The sequence below is a fragment of the Palaemon carinicauda genome, chromosome 19 (genome assembly GCF_036898095.1).
Source record: "Palaemon carinicauda isolate YSFRI2023 chromosome 19, ASM3689809v2, whole genome shotgun sequence".
Classification (NCBI taxonomy): domain Eukaryota; kingdom Metazoa; phylum Arthropoda; class Malacostraca; order Decapoda; family Palaemonidae; genus Palaemon; species Palaemon carinicauda.
Window position 1 is genome coordinate 20,285,478 of NC_090743.1, and position 18,359 is coordinate 20,303,836.

At 48.3% G+C, this 18,359-nt stretch overlaps 1 long non-coding RNA gene and 1 pseudogene across 1 annotated transcript in view; one reads left to right on the forward strand and one right to left on the reverse strand.

Annotated features, from left to right (window-relative positions):
• Positions 1–18,359, forward strand: part of LOC137658510 (uncharacterized) — a 291,725-nt gene that overhangs the window by 251,362 nt on the left and 22,004 nt on the right. Inside the window, exon 4 of the long non-coding RNA XR_011047352.1 lies at positions 464–726. This is a non-coding gene — a long non-coding RNA (uncharacterized lncRNA). The remainder of the gene's footprint in view (positions 1–463; positions 727–18,359) is intronic.
• LOC137658655 (uncharacterized) overlaps positions 1–18,359 on the reverse strand; it is a 422,221-nt pseudogene that overhangs the window by 128,678 nt on the left and 275,184 nt on the right.

Genomic DNA, 18,359 nt, shown 5'->3' on the forward strand with positions numbered 1-18,359 from the left:
CTCTTACAGTCTAATACTGTACTAGGGTAACCAGGTCAGTGACTATGCCAGTAGTTGGACTTATCCACCCACCTAAGGGTGAGTCATCCATGATAAATAATGTAAGTTTTGTTAGTTTGGTGAACAAATGACATTCGTAGATACTGTAATTTGCATTTTTCCCTAAAACAAATCTGGCGTTATTTATACAAATAGTCCCGTCATCACCTTTCCCCTAATAAGTCTTGCTGACAATGAAAAAGTAACTAGTTCACCACTCCGTGAGTAGATATACAGATGGCTGTTACTAATAGCCACCCCCTACCCAGTCTCTGGGTAGGGTTGCCATCTTGCACCCAAAAGTCTAATTGGCTACCTTCTAGCTTTGCCAAAAAAATATCCATAATAAATAACTCGAGGTTTGTATTAGTCAAGGAAGAATACAAATTATTTACGAATTTGTCATCTTAAGTCTGTCTTTCAGGATAAAAGATGTGTAATATAATTTCCGGACCCTCTTCACACAAGAGAACAACGGATATTTTTGTAGCAGAACCTCCTGAATCTGCTAGTAAATATGCTAAGACAGATCAAGATGATGCTTGCAATATTGGTGGAGAAACTGCAACCTCAAAAAGAAACCCACTTCAATAACGTTCTCAAAAGACCTGCAATTTCCTGGCCCAAATATATGAAGAATTGGGGCAGCTAAACACCAAGTTCGGCAACCTTTATGAATGCATACAGGTAAGCCAAACACTCGGATAAAGTTCACAAAATCTGCAGGCTAAATGTTACTGAAATGAAGTTAAGAGCTCAGAACTTAAAGAGCAATTGTAGAACTAATGAGCTGCAGGATACAGAGCAACGTAGAAACTATATCTTCAAATGTTAGCAGGTGCATATCTTGTAAAGTTGCAGACTTTTCTTTTCATCGCTGCCACTTTGGCAATAATTCATCATGTCTATTAGAATTTTTGTGTGGAAGTTGTACATAGCACATTACATTAAAACTTCCCGATTTCTCAACACTTCTTAGAGAGTAGTGATGCCTTTTAAAACCAGGAACATTGTCTTCAAACGTTATAACTTTTGAGATTTGTATGGGCTCTTAGTTTGCCTTATCCAAGTATTAGAAGCACAATCTATCATTTTTGGTTCTGGTTAATTAAGTCTACTGTTATGAGTAGGGATTTCTGGAATAGTAGGCATGTCAGACCTTTAAGCAAGTCAGATTTTGAAACCCTCAAAGGGTGGCTGACTGTAGGTGGGCTCAGCAATTTGGTCGTTTGAATGAAGAGAAAAAGAAGTTTTGGAAAGAAGTGAAGAGAGTAACGAGGGGTGGATTGAGAATTGAAGAGATAGTGAAAGATGAAAATGGAAGGTTGAGAGAGGAGGCAAGGAAAAGGTGGGTTGAATATTTTGAAAGGTTGCTAATGTTGAGGATAATAGAGAGGCAGGTATAATTGCAGTTGCAGGTGTTGCGGTAAGTGATGTGAGATGAGAATGAGAGTTACAAGAGAGGAAGTGAAGAGAGCGCTAGATGAAATGAGTGCAGGAAAGGCACCTGGTATGAATTGGATGAGGACTGAGATGTTAAAGGAATGGGGTGTAACTGTACAGTACTTGATTGGTTAGTGAGTTCGTTTTGTTGTCAATGGTACCAGTAGATTGGGTGTGTGCGTGTATTGTTCTGCCTGTGAGGTATGAGAGACAGACCATAGTCAAGAAATGCTATATTTCCAAGACAGGTCGAATAGATTGACCTCTGCCGACGTAATTATAGTAACCTGGATAGGTGACTGTCCGACCGTGAACAGGTGAGAATTGCGGTGCATTTGTGTTTTCTTACATTGACTTTATGGTTAATATAAAAGCCCACGCTTGACATTAAAGCGTCTTGGTGCAATCTGAGGACCTGTCCAAAGAAAACACCAGGAAGGTACGGGAGACATTCTTACTCTCTGGCACGCAGACCATCGAGTTTCTGGCCCACCAAGTCTCGAGCTTGTGGGCCAATACGATCCTGAAACGTCAAGACGCAGTTGCCGAGAGGTTCCACCAGAAAGTCCCCAGTTCCGACGTTAGCAGGCTCAGACACACTTCCGTGCTTGGTAAGAGTCTGTTCGAGCCTAAGGACTTGGAGCTAGCCGCTGAGAGGTGGAGGAAGTCCAACCAAGACTCCCTCCTCCATAGGGCCCTGACATCAAGGCCCTACAAACCTCCAGCAACTCAACATCCCCGTCCAGCTAAGAATACGAAAAAGACTACAGCAGCGAAGCCAAAGGTGTCTAAGCCCTTTCCTGTCAAGGACAGGAAGGGGAGGTAAAAATCCTAGAGGGAGCGGCCGAGTCCGTAAACGCTAGGACTGGCAGTCCCCCTGCATGTCCACCAGTGGGGGGATGCCTACCAAGTTGCGCGACAAAGTGGCAGCAACTCGGGGCACATAACTGGACGATTTCCGTGATCGCTCGGGGTTATCGCGTCCCGTTCACATCCTCTCTACCTCCCCTGACAGCGAGGCCAGTGTCATTGAGCTCCCTTACCATGGGATCGGTAAGGGGGCAAGCCCTCCGGGCGGAAGTCAAGACCATGTTGAAGAAGGACGCTCTCCAAGAGGTGGCAGACGGGTCCCCAGGCTTCTACAGTCGACACTTTCTTGTAAAGAAGGCGTCTGGAGGCTGGAGACCAGTCATCGACCTCTCGACCCTGAACGGGTTTGTCAAACAGACTCCGTTCAGCATGGAGACGGCTGACACGGTCAGAGTTGCAGTGAGACCGCAAGACTTCATGTGTACACTGGACCTGAAGGACGCGTACTTCCAGATCCCAGTCCATCCATCTTCCAGGAAGTACCTAAGATTTTGCCTTGAAACAAGATCTACCAGTTCAAGGTGCTGTGCTTCGGTCTCTCCACAGCTCCTCAGGTGTTCACTTGAGTGTTCACCCTGATTTCATCGTGGGCTCACAGGATCGGTATCCGTCTCCTCCGTTACCTGGACGACTGACTGATCCTAGCAGACTCGGAGGCAACCCTTCCTCGCCACCGAAACAGGCTTCTCGAGCTTTGCCAGGATCTGGGGATCATGGTAAATCTCGAAGTCCTCTCTGCAGCCCTCCCAGAAACTGGTATACCTAGGCCTTTCCATCAGACGACAGGATAGCAAGGCTGAGGAAGGTCGCAAGGCCTTTCCTCAAACGAGAAGAACTTCCAGCCCAAACGTGGTTACGTCTCCTCGGCCACCTCTCCTCCTTGGCCCGTCTGGTTCCCAATGGTCGCCTCAGAATGAGATCCCTCCAGTGGAGACTCAAGTCTCTGTGGAATCAAGGACACGATTCCCCGGACTTTCTGATCCCTATGGGTCCTGCGGAACAGACGGACCTTCTGTGGTGGCTAGCAGACGAGAACTTACGAAAAGGTGTGGAGCTTCTCGTCCTTCCCCCGGATTTGATGTTGACGAACAAAGATAGGGTGGGGGTCCCACGTTCTGAACCACAGAACCTCAGGCCTGTGGTCAGAATCAGAAAGGTACCTCCACATAAACCTGCTAGAAATGAAGGCCGTATCCCTGGCACTTCAGCAGTTCCATCAGGTCCTGGCGGGCCACTCTGTGGTGGTGATGAGCGACAACACCACAGTAGTAGCTTACATCAACAAGCAGGGAGGTACCTTCTCGGAACTGCTATCCCATCTTGCAGTAGAGATACTGAGATGGTCCAAAGTCCACTCGGTCACACTTTCAGCTTGCTTCATTCCAGGCAAAAGGAATGTGTTCGCCGACAGTCTGAGCAGAGCGACGCAGATAGTGAATACCGAATGGTCTTTGGATCCTCAAGTAGCCAATAAAGTCCTGACTTTGTGAGGTTCCCCGACTGTGGATCTGTTCGCTACAGCGCTGAACTTCAAGCTCCCGCTGTACTGCTCCCCAGTCCCGGACCCCAAGGCTCTATGGCAAGATTCCTTCCAACAACAGTGGGACAACATCGACGTTTACGCCTTTCCCCCGTTCTGTCTGATGAGGAGGGTGCTCAACAAGACCAGAATATCTGTCAATCTATCGATGACCCTGATAGCTCCGCTATGGCATCTCGCAGAGTGGTTTCCGGACCTCCTGCAACTCCTGACGGAATCCTGACGGAGCCCCTGAGAGAACTGCCTCCACGTCACGGGCTACTCAAACAACCACACGCCAACATCTTCCACAAAGCCGTAGCTTCGCTTCGACTTCACGCCTGGAGACTCTCCAGCACCTCCTCGCTGAGAGAGGATTTTCACAACAAGTTGCGAATAGGATGTCTGGACACCTGCGCAGGTCATCCGCAGGGGTCTACCAGGCGAAGTGGCGAGTCTTCTGTGGTTGGTGTCGTGGAAGGGGTATCTCAACACTCGATGCCACTATTCTAGCAATAGCGGAGTTCTTCGTGTATTTGCGGGAAGAAATGCGCCTTTCAGTCTCGGCGGTGAAAGGCTATCGCTCAGTCTTAAGTCTAGCCCTCAGACTCAAAGGAGTGGACATTTCTTCCTCGCTGGAACTTTCTCTACTCATACGGAGTTATGAGCTTACCTGCCCTCAGTCGGAAGTGAGACCTCCTCCATGGAACGTGGTTCGAGTTCTCAGGTCTCTGAAGAGACCTCCCTACGAACCATTACGCCGGGCTTCAGATCGCCACCTTTCTTGGAAAAGACTGTTCCTGCTAGCTTTGGCTTCGGCCAAACGAGTCGGCGAACTCCATGGTCTCTCATACGACATCGCCCATTCAAGGGGATGGGGGGAGGTAACGTTCGGGTTCATCCCCGAGTTTGTTGCAAAGACTCAGAATCCGGGAGTGCCGAACCCTAGGTTCGACTCTTTCCAGGTTTCGAGTCTTCGTTCTATAACAGATGACCCAGACCATCTCCTACTGTGCCCAGTAAGGAGTCTGAGATTGTATCTTAAAAGAACAGCTGCAGTTCGTCCCCCAAGTGCAAGTCTGGTTTGTGAGCACTGGGAAAACGAAGAGGAGGGTCACCAGGAATACCATCTCAGCCTGGGTTCGCAAGGTAATACACCTACCCTTGAATCCTGACCCTCCTCTGTCACGTCGCCCCAGAGCACATGATGTTGGGCATAGCTATGTCCCTGGCCTTCAAAAAGAATTATTCAGTGACGCAGGTCCTGCAAGCTGGGGTGTGGAAGCGTCAGACGACCTTCACAGCCCACTACGTACTACTACTAGAAATTTCTTGGTGTCCTTTAACTGACCAGACAGTACTGTATTACACTGGATCCCTCTCTCTGGTTACGGCTATTTTTTTACTCACTTTAGTTTATTTCACAAAATAAGAAGATAAAAGTCAAATCTAAAGTACATACCATCCTCAATTTTGGTAATTGAGGGGTTGGGTTTTTAAATTTGTCATAGCCGTTATTTCTTAATTTGTTCCATAACCGAAATACAAACCACGCTATTTACATAGGGTATTTCTTTCGGCGTAGCTGAAATGGCGAGCCATTAGATTTTTAACGAGGGTTAACTACCCTCTCGCTAGTTAGCGAGGGGGTAGGGGAGGGGTAGCTAGCTCCACCCCCCCCCACACACACACACACACACACACCGGTGAACTGAATCACTTCGCTTTTGGCTCGGGTGGTGGGCAGACGTGTCTGCTCTCACCCTCGCTTGGCAGCCATTAATGTTTTGTCTTTACTTAATTACTTACTTTTTCTTATACTTAATATATATACAGTACCTGCAAGGCAGGACACACAGGAGACTCGATACATTCTCTATCGGCCCTGTGGTGGCTGCAAAACAGCTGGTCTAACCCCAGGCTCCTTAATGAACAGGTAGCAGAAGGTTGAGGGCATTGTTACCCGGTTTTAGTCTGCATGAATGAAAAGGTTTGTCTGGCCCTTACTTTTTTCTTCATCCTCCCCTCTCTTGGGGAAAGCAGCATCCTGAGTTCTCTGCACAGCTGACCTCAAACCACTGCAGGTAAACCATGCTTCCTTGTGTTTCTAGTATTAAGATTAATACTGTCGCGTCCCCATACCCTGACGAGGTGGTATTAGGAGAGTCCTAGCCTAGATTTCCATCTGAAGAACTCCAGGTCAACTTCTTAGGACGAGTCACTCTTCTCACCTTCACACACAGCTTATGTCAGCAGTTGCACAGCAAAGCTAGCGAGGAGCAGGGACTCCTTATTGCCTGAGTACTTACACACTCAAATATGGAGTCCCTGGGCAAAGCCAAAGCCAGTATGGCAGGGACTTAACACCCTTCCTAATGGGTGTAATTTTAAATAGGAATATGTTATGCAACGACCAAATAGCAACACTGTTGGCTAAATGTAAAGCAAAAATGGGAATGTTATTCAGACACTTTAAAACAAGAAAAGCTGAACACATGATTATGCTTTACAAAACTTATGTGCGTAGTACACTCGAGTACTGCAATGTGATATGGTACCCACACTACCAAAAGGATATTGCGCAAATAGAGAGTGTACAAAGGTCCTATACTGCTAGAATAGAAGAAGTTAAGGACCTTGATTACTGGGAAAGACTGCAATTTTTAAAACTATACAGTCTAGAAAGGAGAAGAGAACGCTACATGATAATACAAGCATGGAAGCAAATAGAAGGAATTGCTGAAAACATCATGGAGCTTAAAGTATCAGAAAGAGCAAGCCGAGGTAGATTAATAGTACCAAAAAGCATTCCAGGTAAACTGAGAAAGGCGCACAGGACATTAATCCACTACGCACCAGCATCGATAATGCAGCGACTATTTAATGTGCTGCCAGCTCATCTAAGAAACATATCAGGAGTGAGCGTAGATGCTTTTAAAAATCAGCTCGATAAATACCTAAGATGCATCCCAGACCATCCAAGACTGGAAGATGCAAAATACACCGGAAGATGTATTAGCAACTCTCTGGTGGATATACGAGGTGCCTCACACTGAGGGACCTGGGGGAACCCAAACAAAAAATAAGGCAATAAGGCACCCATATTAAATAGCGTGGTTTTTATTTCAGTTACGGAACAAATGACAAATTCGTAGATAATTTGTATTTTTCCTAACTATACAAACCTTAGCTTTTTAATCAAACTTGACCACCAGCCCTATCCCCCGTGAAGTCCTACCTCTAGGCAAAGTGAAGTATTCACCGGTGTGTGTGTGTGTGTGTGTGTGTGTGTGTGTGTGTGTGTGTGTGTGAGTGTGTGTGAGGGGGGGGGTAGCAAGCTACCCCTCCCTACCCCCGCTAACTAGCGGTGGAGTAGTAAACACTCGTTAAAACTCTAATGGCTCGTCATTCAGCTCCGCTGAAGTAATAACCCCATATCAAATAGCTAAGGTTTGTATAGTTAGGAAAAATACTAATTATCTACGAATGTCATTTTTTATTGTTTTAAATTTAACTACCATTTATTTATCGATAACGAATATCGGTGTTAATGACCTTTGATGTCAGGATGCCAGATAACTCCTAATCAATCGATCAACCAGCCTAGGTTGATATTTCATGGATTCTGGTAAGCAAGCATTGCAAATCCTGTGGTGTTCTACTAATAAGGACAGCATCATCAGCATATTCTAGGTCAGCTAATTTCCTGTTACCAATCCAGTCCAATCCTTCTCCACCATCCCCAACTGTTCTATGCATTACAAAATCCATTAGGTGTATAAACAGCATAGGTGACAGCAACACAAACCCTTGGATAGCTTGCATATCACTTTCTCATAGAAAACACACAACATTCATTCCTATATTTAGCAAACGGTAAGGAGATGCATAGTGCATTCATGGATTTGGGGAAAGTATATGATAGTTGATAGGGAAACAATGTGGGATGTTATATGGAATTTGTGGAAGGTTGTTGCACAGTGAAATGTTTATACACAGGTAGTAAAGCATGTGTTAGGATAGGAAATTGAGTGAGTAATTGGTTTCCAGGATGAGTAATGTTGCCATGGTGGTTCAATTCGTTCATGGAATTGTGGGAGAGGTGAATGCTCGAGTGTTTGGTCGAGGACTGAAACTGATAGATGAGTGAGAGGTGAATTGTTTGTTGTTTGCGGATGATACAGTATTGATTGCAGACTTGGAGGAGACACTGGGTTGATTAGTGACAGATTGGGAGGGTGTGTTAGAAGAAAGTAGAGATTAAATGTGGGTAAGAGTAAGGTTATGAGATGTACGAGTAGGGAGGGTGGTGCTAGGCTGAATTTCATGTTGAATGGTGAGTTACTTGAAGTAGATCAGTTTAAGTACTTGGGGTCTGTTGTTGCTGCATATGGTGGAGTGGGAGCAGAGGAATGAATGAAGGATGTAAAGTGTTAAGGGAAGTGAAGGGAGTGGTAAAAAATAGAGGGTTTGGAACGAATGTAGAAGTGACCGAGGAGTATGGCTAGTGTATCTCGATTAGATAGGGTTAGGAACGAAGTAGTGAGGGCAAGAAAGGGTGTAAGAAATTAATTATCAGCTAGAGTGGATATGAATGTGTTGAGGTGGTTTGGCCTTGTAGAAAGAGTGAAAAATTGCCATCTGCTGAAGAAGGGTATGAATGGTAGAGTTGATGGTTTGGGTGGATAGATGAAGAAAGCTCTAGGTGATAGGACAATAGATGGGAGTCAAAAGTGTGTGCTAGAAATAGAAATAAATGGCGAGAAGTTGTGATCTAGTTCCGATAGACCCTGGCGCTTCCTAGTAAGCCTTAGTGACTGTTGAGGTAGCGGCAGTAGGGATTTGGGATATGAAGATCCATTAGTGGTGGCTAACGGGAAGGGTGTGCTGTGGGACCATAGCAGTACCAACAAAACTTGGCTGAAACCTTTGTCAGACTGGGAGGAGCTAGAAGAAGAAAAGCTTTTTGTTTTTTTTTCTAACTCCCAAAATTAGGGGAAGTGCCCAGGTAAATATAGGTTGGACATTACACCAGCCACCCAATTGAGATACAGTGATGCCTCAGGATACGAAATTAATCCGTTCAGGATGCGGTTTCGTATCCTGATATTTTCGTATCCTGAGTCGCGTTTTACATGTAAATAGCCTAATCCATTCCAAGCCTTATAGAAAGTCACCTTTTCTTTCATAAACACGCTAAACTGTAGTAATAAACATGCAATGCAGCCATTTCTATCATTCAATAATTAACACAACCGTTAAAAACAGCCTAATCCATTCCAGAAACCACTATGAGATTATTCAATAATGTAGTTATAGCCAAGTTATCCCCCCCAAGCCCAAAGAAAACGGTCCGTTTTCTTTACTACGGTACGTACTGTATAAAAGTTACGGTACTGTATGTACGTAAAGCATTTAGATCAGTGAAGGTGTATTGTTACTGTACCTGTACGTACACCTAAATTAATGATTGATACTGTACCTGTACACTGAAAAAAAGGTTACAGTTAATTAGTGTAACAAAAAAGTTGAAACTTACCTTTTGATTGAGACGATGTCCGATAGCGAAGTCGCGGCAGAGGAGGATGGCATAAGGCAGAAAACGTAACAAGGGACAGACTACGTACAGTAATTTACACACTTAACACATTAACACTTAAACTTTACGAAATAAAAAAATGGCAGAAATAATTAACACTTAACATTACGTATGGAAAACTATAAAATGAAAGAAAAAATTACTTTAACACTTAACTGTAACTTAAAACTTAAAATTTAATTTTTTTTTTTTTGCTTTTTTATAACTTTACGTTTTTCTTATTTTCTAAATCTCCTCTACTTCTTCATCACTTTCTTTTTTTTTGTTTCTTTTCTTTACTTTCACCTTCTACTTCTTCATCTTTCTTTTTTCTGTTTCTTTTCTTTACTTTCACCTTCGTCTTGGCCTACTAATACCGCTGGCCTCTTTAATAAGAAACTATCCATTGAAGCTTGTTTCTGCCTACTTTTCAACACATTTCTAAAATGCGTTAGGCAAACGTCATTGCAGTGTTGAAGCGCACGGTTGGTATAAACTTTTTCTGGATGTTCCTTTTCGACGTAGTCTGCCATTTTATGGAAACATGCAAGAATTTCCTTGATGTCTGCCGTTTTCAAAGGTGCAACATCCTCCTCATCACCGCTAGAGAACTGCTCTTGAACATCACTCACTTGCATCGTCTCCAACTCCTTCAAGTCGTCCGTCGTCAACTCCTCGTGGTGCTCCTCGATAAGTTCGTCGATATCTTCCGCGCTAACTTCCAGCCCCATGGACGTACCAAGATGTACGATGTCAGCCACCTCAGACTGCTGAATTGGTTCAGGATCGTCAACGATCTCGGCTTCTCCTCCAGGCTTCCCGAACCCCTCGAAGTCTCGTGCAGAGACAGCATCAGGCCACAGCTTCCTCCAAGATGAGTTTAGGGTACGCCTCGAAACTTCCTGCCAAGCGAGATCGATGAGTTTGAGGCATATCACGATGTTGAAGTGATCTTTCCAAAATTCACGCAGAGTGAGGTTTGTACTCTCTGTGACTTGGAAACATCTCTTTGAAGAGATGCTTCGTGTACAATTTTTTAAAATTAGAAATAACTTGCTGGTCCATGGGCTGGAGGAGAGGGGTGGTGTTAGGCGGTAGATACAGGACCTTTATGAAGGAATACTCGGCTAGAAGATATTCCTTGAGGCCAGGAGGGTGAGCTGGAGCATTGTCCAACACCAGCAGACATTTCATAGGGAGGCGCTTTTCTTCCAAATATTTTCGGACAGTCGGATCGAAGCAGACATTCACCCAATCAATGAACAGTTGCCTCGTTACCCAGGCTTTTGCATTCGCCTTCCACATCACGGGAAGGTTCTCCTTAATGACTTTGTGGGCTTTGAAGGCTCAGGGATTTTCTGAATGGTACACCAGCAGGGGCTTTATCTTGCAGTCCCCACTGGCGTTTGCACAAAAAGCAAGGGTAAGCCTGTCCTTCATAAGCTTATGTCCGGGTAGCCTCTTCTCCTCCGCCGTGATGAATGTCCGACGAGGCATTTTCTTCCAGAAAAGCCCAGTTTCGTCGCAATTGAAAACTTGCTGCGAACTGTAGCCTTCCTGCAGAGTCAACTCTTCGAACGTTTTAACAAAGGCTTCGGCGGCCTTCGTGTCCGAGCTGGCTGCCTCCCCATGCCGTACCACTGAATGGATGCCAGTCCTTTTCTTGAACTTCTCGAACCACCCACGAGAAGCCTTAAACTCTGGGGGTTCCTGCTGGGATGTTCCTTCTCCTGCTCCTTCTTCGGCCTGAGCACGCACGAGATCACCGAAAATGGCGGAGGCCTTCTGGCAAATTGTAGTCTCAGTGATGGTGTCTCCTGAGATCTCTTTGTCCTTGATCCACACAAGAAGCAGCCTCTCCATCTCGTCATGCACGTGCGTTCTCTTGTTGGAGAAAATAGTGACGCCCTTAGAAGGTGTTGCTGCTTTGATGGCCGCCTTCTGCTTCAGGATGGCGCCTATCGTAGACGGATTCCGGCCATACTCCTTGGCGATCGCACTTAAACGCATGCCAGACTCGTACTTTTTAACAATTTCAAGTTTCGTCTCCATCGAGAGCATCGTCTTCTTCTTCTTTCCTTCGGCAACATTCTTGGGACCCATGGCTACAGTAATACGTAATATAATACACTACGTAACGTTATATACAGTCTATGTATAGTAAACACTAATACAGTACAGTGCACAGTAACGAATGTTTATTAACGATAACACGTGGCGTACGAATGTACTGTATATTAACACTAAGTCAAACAAGCGAAAGCACACAACACAATGTCTGTTAACGATACCGTGGTCGGAACGAAAAGAGAGAGAGAAAGATGAACGCCCGTGCGTAGGCAAGCTGGGATAGTTGCCGACCAATAGGAAAGCAGGATCTTATGGCGTCAGCTAGCGTCTGAGTAGGGAGATAACCAATGGGTGAGCGGGAGGCTGTAAGTGAGTCTACCCAAGTTCAAAGTCAGGCGGCGCGCGCTTTTTAAAATTACTCTCGGCGAAGAGTTGGGATCTCGTAAGGTTTTCGTATCCTGAAATTTTATCCGTATCCTGAGGCATAAAAATCTTCGAATCACTTCGCATCCTGAATTTTTCGTAAGCAGAAACTTTCGTATCCAGAGGTATCACTGTACAGTATATATAAACATTCTTTATGTTTGCATATATTTGGGTATAGAAATATAGCAAGTTTCCTTTTCAGTGTTTGTGCTGTGTGTGTGTAGTGTACAACAACGTCACCGCGTAGTTCCGGGCCACCGCGGTTGCACGTCATAGGGCACGGCCTCTCTCTTGGTCCATCGGTCGTTCCTTCGGCTTTCGATATTCGGCCGCCGTGGGGATTCGTCATCGCTGGACTTTCTCCATTCATCTGTTTTCTCCGCTGTTCCTCCTTCCCTGAGGGGAACTTGGACTCTCAGCGAAGGGAACGTGGGAGTTTAGATTGACTACGGTCTCTCTCTCTACTCGAGGTCGTTCACCCTTTTACTACTACTACTACGTACTATTACGGAAGCTTCTTTCCCGTTGCGGGTTGAGTTGCTATTCCGTTTATTTGTCTCAATTATTTTCAATGAAATCTAATTGTACTGTATTTGTTAACTTTTCAGCTTCTGTGGAGAACACTTCCCTTCGGGGTTCAGTCGTTCTTACTATTTGTGAACATTCTTAAATGAATTACATAATTATAATTCTGTTATAATTCTGTTTTTGTTACAGTTCTCCGCCCTCCCCCTTCTCCCGTGAATGTCAGTGGGGGAGGAGGGGGCATACTTGGTTTGTAATTCTTATATTTCTCTTCGGAGTTCCTCCCGGGGGAATTTTTAACTAATTATTTATTTTATTTTCCCAGTTAACGATCTGGTTTCTTAGTTTGCCTAAATGTGCCAACGAAGCAAAGCTGCCCTGTTTGTGCCTTGGGAGTCTGCTGTTGCTGCCGCCTCTCTAGGACATCGTCATGGGCGTGTTCCCTTCTCTTAGAAGCTCTCCCATGACAACTGTCAGCTCTTTAGTTCATCTTGGAACGCTCAGGAGGTTTGCCTCCAGGGGTGGGTAACTTCCCTTCCGAGGGAGGTTCCCTTCCCAGGTATGAGTTTTTTCCCCTGCAGGGGGGAACTTCTCTTACCTTAATAATTCCTGGATGGATTTTCCTGGTCCTTGGACGGTTATGCTCTTGGTGCTGAGCGACCGCTCTTGTAACCATGCTCAAGGGGCTAAGAGCGGTTGCAAGGCCGGACCATGGAATTTTGTGTGACTATGCTCTTGGGGCTGAGCGGTCGCACCTGCAGCTATGCTCAAGGGGCGGAACAGCTGCAGGATCAATCTTGACACTCTCGTTCGCGAGGGAGGCCACTCATAAGGACTCCTCTTCGGAGGATTGCTCCTTATAGGTGAGCTTGCTGATCCAACGGCCCTAAGGGGCGCCATCATCAGTGTCTTCTAGTCTCTTCTACGAAGTGTTCACCTCTCTCGTTCGTGAGAGAGGCCACTCATAGAGACTCCTCTTCGGAGGACTGTTCCTGTTCAGACCAGCCGGCTGTTCGGGACCTCTCCGCAGTTCGCCATCTTCTAGACCTGCTGACCTGCCGTCTCCGTTCCTGGCTGCTGACGCTGTGGGTGCCTACGCACCCCGTTATCCAACGGGCACCGGTCCCTTCGGGGCAAAAAGGGGCTTTCTCGCACTGAGTAAGTCCCTTAAGCGCCAGATATCCCCTGCGCGCCGTTTTCCTGCGCGCAAGCGCCTACTGTTCCTCAGTATTCCATCCAGAGGAATCCTGTTTCAATCCTGATCGTCCCAGTTCCAGATCGTCCTGTCAGCTGTCCCTTCATCTTAGTGCACGCGCTCGTGCTCGCCGAAGATAATGTGCCAACGATCTTCGTACGCGCGCTAGCGCCGACTATCTTCTTTTGCGCGTTAACGCCGACGAACTTCTTACGCGCGCAAGCGCCGACGATCTTCTTTTGCGCGCTAGCGCTGACGATCTTCTTAGCGCCGACGATCTTCTTTCGCGAGCGAGCGCCGACTGCGCGCTAGCGCTGACGATCTTCTTACGCACGTAAGCGCCGACGATCTTCTTTTGCGCGCTAGCGCTGACGATCATCTTACGCGCGCAAGCGCCGACGATCATGTTGGCCAACGATCTTTCGCGAGCGAGCGCTGACGATCTTCTTACGCGCGCAAGCGCCGACGATCTTCGAGCGCCGTCGATCTTCTTACGCTCGCAAGCGCTGACGATCTTCGAGCGCCGACGATCTTCCTACGCACGTAAGCTCCGACGATCGTCCGCGCACAGGCTCCGATGGTTCCCCGCGCCAACTTTCTTATTACTCACGCATGCGCCGACGATCTTCTTGCGCGCGCAAGCGCCGACGATCTTCTTGCGCGCGCAAGCGCCGACGATCTTCTTGCGCGCGCAAGCGCCGACGATCTTCTTGCGCGCGCAAGCGCCGACGATCTTCTTGCGCGCGCAAGCGCCGACGATCTTCTTGCGCGCGCAAGCGCCGACGATCTTCTTGCGCGCGCAAGCGCCGACGATCTTCTTGCGCGCGCAAGCGCCGACGATCTTCTTGCGCGCGCAAGCGCCGACGATCTTCTTGCGCGCGCAAGCGCCGACGATCTTCTTGCGCGCGCAAGCGCCGACGATCTTCTTGCGCGCGCAAGCGCCGACGATCTTCTTGCGCGCGCAAGCGCCGACGATCTTCTTGCGCGCGCAAGCGCCGACGATCTTCTTGCGCGCGCAAGCGCCGACGATCTTCTTGCGCGCGCAAGCGCCGACGATCTTCTTGCGCGCGCAAGCGCCGACGATCTTCTTGCGCGCGCAAGCGCCGACGATCTTCTTGCGCGCGCAAGCGCCGACGATCTTTCAGCGCCGTGCGCGCTGACATTTTTCATGGGCTCTTCAATCTGATTCCTGCTCACCCTATGATGTCTCGCCCGCGCGAGTGTGTTTCCAACAGTCTCTCACGCGCGAGTGTGTTTCCAACAGTCTCTCACGCGCGAGTGTGTTTCCAACAGTCTCTCACGCGCGAGTGTGTTTCCAACAGTCTCTCACGCGCGAGTGTGTTTCCAACAGTCTCTCACGCGCGAGTGTGTTTCCAACAGTCTCTCACGCGCGAGTGTGTTTCCAACAGTCTCTCACGCGCGAGTGTGTTTCCAACAGTCTCTCACGCGCGAGTGTGTTTCCAACAGTCTCTCACGCGCGAGTGTGTTTCCAACAGTCTCTCACGCGCGAGTGTGTTTCCAACAGTCTCTCACGCGCGAGTGTGTTTCCAACAGTCTCTCACGCGCGAGTGTGTTTCCAACAGTCTCTCACGCGCGAGTGTGTTTCCAACAGTCTCTCACGCGCGAGTGTGTTTCCAACAGTCTCTCACGCGCGAGTGTGTTTCCAACAGTCTCTCACGCGCGAGTGTGTTTCCAACAGTCTCTCACGCGCGAGTGTGTTTCCAACAGTCTCTCACGCGCGAGTGTGTTTCCAACAGTCTCTCACGCGCGAGTGTGTTTCCAACAGTCTCTCACGCGCGAGTGTGTTTCCAACAGTCTCTCACGCGCGAGTGTGTTTCCAACAGTCTCTCACGCGCGAGTGTGTTTCCAACAGTCTCTCACGCGCGAGTGTGTTTCCAACAGTCTCTCACGCGCGAGTGTGTTTCCAACAGTCTCTCACGCGCGAGTGTGTTTCCAACAGTCTCTCACGCGCGAGTGTGTTTCCAACAGTCTCTCACGCGCGAGTGTGTTTCCAACAGTCTCTCACGCGCGAGTGTGTTTCCAACAGTCTCTCACGCGCGACCCCTGTTTTTTTTTTTTCCATCGCGCCAGTGTCTCTCACGCGCGACCCCTGGGTTTTTCCCATCGCGCCAGTGTCTCTCACGCGCGACCCCTGGGTTTTTCCCATCGCGCCAGCGCTCTCCCTCTACCAAGGCGAGACCTTCTCCCACCGCACCAATGGGAGAAACCCCACCTCGAGCAGAAGAATCGTCCCGTGTTAGGGAGAGAAGAGCCCTCAGACTTCTTTGTTGGAGTTACGTATCCCTCCTAGGAGCCTTTGGGGACAGGAGACCTTGCTGCCAGTTCACGAGGAGGAGAGCAGCATGATTCAGAGCATCACTCCGTGGGAGAGCTTACCAGGGGAGTCTTCTCTTGAGAGAGAGACTAGCCGGCAGGTGACATTCTCGGCAACAGAGATCCTGAGACAGGAGGAGGTCGCAAAGTGTGCCAAAGAGGCCACTTCGTGGCTGGATGGCTGGCTAGGGTCTCTGGGCATCCTGCTGCGACCCGAGGATCTGTCCAAGGAGAGCATCAGGAAAGCCCTAGAGACCTTCCTCCTCTCGGGCACACGTACCATCGAGTTTCTGGCCCACCAAGTTTCGAACTTGTGGGCAAACTCGATCTTGAAACGACGTGATGCGGTGGCCAAGAGGTTCCACTCAAATGTCCCAGCCGTGGATGCCTGCAAGCTCACATACTTCCATCTTAGGAAAGTGTCTGTTTGAGCCCAAGGATGCGGAACAGGCAGCTGAGAGGTCGAGAAAATCGAACCATGATTCTCTTCTCCAAAGGGCTCTTACATCTAAGCCCTACAAACCTTCAGCACCTCAACAACCTCGCCAATCCAAGACGATAAAACCAGCAGCGGCAGCAAAGACGAAAGTGTCCAAGCAGTAGCCCATTCCTGGCAAAGACAAGAAGGGCGGAAAGTCCTCCAGGGGAGGCAAGATTCCTAGAAGGAGCGGCCGAGGCCACAAGCACTAGGATTGGCAATCCCCCTGCATGTCCACCAGTGGGGGGATGCCTGCAAGTTGCGCATTCAGGTGGCAGCAACTCTGGTCCGATTCCTGGACGATCTCCGTGATCGGTCAGGAATATCGCGTCCCGTTCTTAACATCTCTTCCTCCCCTGACAGCGAATCCAGTGGCGTTGAGCTCCTATGCCATGGGATCAGTAAAGGGGCTAGCCCTTCGGGCAGAATTCGAGACCATGCTCAAGAAGGATGCTCTCCAGGAGGTCGTCGACGGCTCCCCAGGCTCCTTCAGTCAACCCTTTATCGCAAAGAAGGCGTCTGGAGGCTGGAGACCCGTCATCGACCTCTCATCTCTGAACAAGTTTGTCAAACAAACTCCGTTCAGCATGGAGACAGCAGACACGGTCAGACTTGCAGTGGGACCACAAGACTTCATGTGTACACTGGATCTGAAGGACGCGTACTTCCAGATCCAAATTCATCCGTCTTCCAGGAAGTACTTTAGATTCAGCCTAGACAACAAGATTTACCAGTTCAAGGTGCTGTGTTTCGGTCTCTCCACAGCACCCCAGGTATTCACCAGTGTTTTCACCCTAATATCTTCGTGGGCACACAGGATCGGGATCAGTCTCCTCCGCTATCTGGACGACTGGCTGATCCTGGCAGACTCTGAGTCAACTCCTCTTCGACACCGAGACAAGCTTCTGGGACTTTGCCAAGACCTAAGGATCATGGTAAATCCCGAGAAGTCTTCTCTGCCTCCATCTCAACGACTGGTATATCTAGGCATGATATTGGACACCAATCTCCACAAAGCCTTTCCAGTAGACAGGATAGCAAGGCTGAGGAGGGTCACAGATCTTTTCCTCAGACGAGAAGAGCTTCCAGCCCAATCGTGGTTACGTCTCCTAGGGCACCTTTCCTCCTCGGCCCGTCTGGTTCCAAACGGCCGCCTCAGGATGAGATCCCTGCAATGGCGGCTCAAGTCCCGGTGGAATCAAGGCCACGATTCCCTGGACATTCTGGTCCCTATGGGTCCTGCGGAAGGGATGGACCTTCAGTGGTGGGGGACGGAGGGAAACCTTCGAAAGGGAGTAGATCTTCTCGTCCTCCCCCCCGGATTTGATGCTGTTTTCGGACGCTTCAAAAGAAGGGTGGGGGGCCCACTTTCTGAACCACAGGATCTCAGGCCTTTGGTCAGAATCAGAAAAGTGCCTCCATAAATCTGCTAGAAATGAAGGCCGTATATCTGGCACTTCAACAATTCCAACAGATCCTGGCGGATCACTCTGTGGTGGTCGTGAGCGACAACACCACAGTAGTGGCTTACATCAATAAGCAGGGAGGTACCTTTTCACAACAGCTATCCCATCTTGCAGTGGAGATACTGAGATGGACTGAAGTCCACTCGATTCCACTATTGGCTCGCTTCATTCCGGGCAAGAGGAATGTGCTCGCCGGCAGTCTGAGCAGAGCATTGCAGATAGTGAGTACCGAGTGGTCTTTGGATCCGCTAGTAGCCAACAAAGTCCTGACTTTGTGGGGTTCCCCGACGGTGGACCTGTTCGCGACAGACTTGAACTCCAAGCTTCCGCTGTACTGTTCCCCAGTCCCGGACCCCAAGGCACTCTGGCAAGATGCCTTCCAACAACGATGGGACAACATCGACGTTTACGCCTTC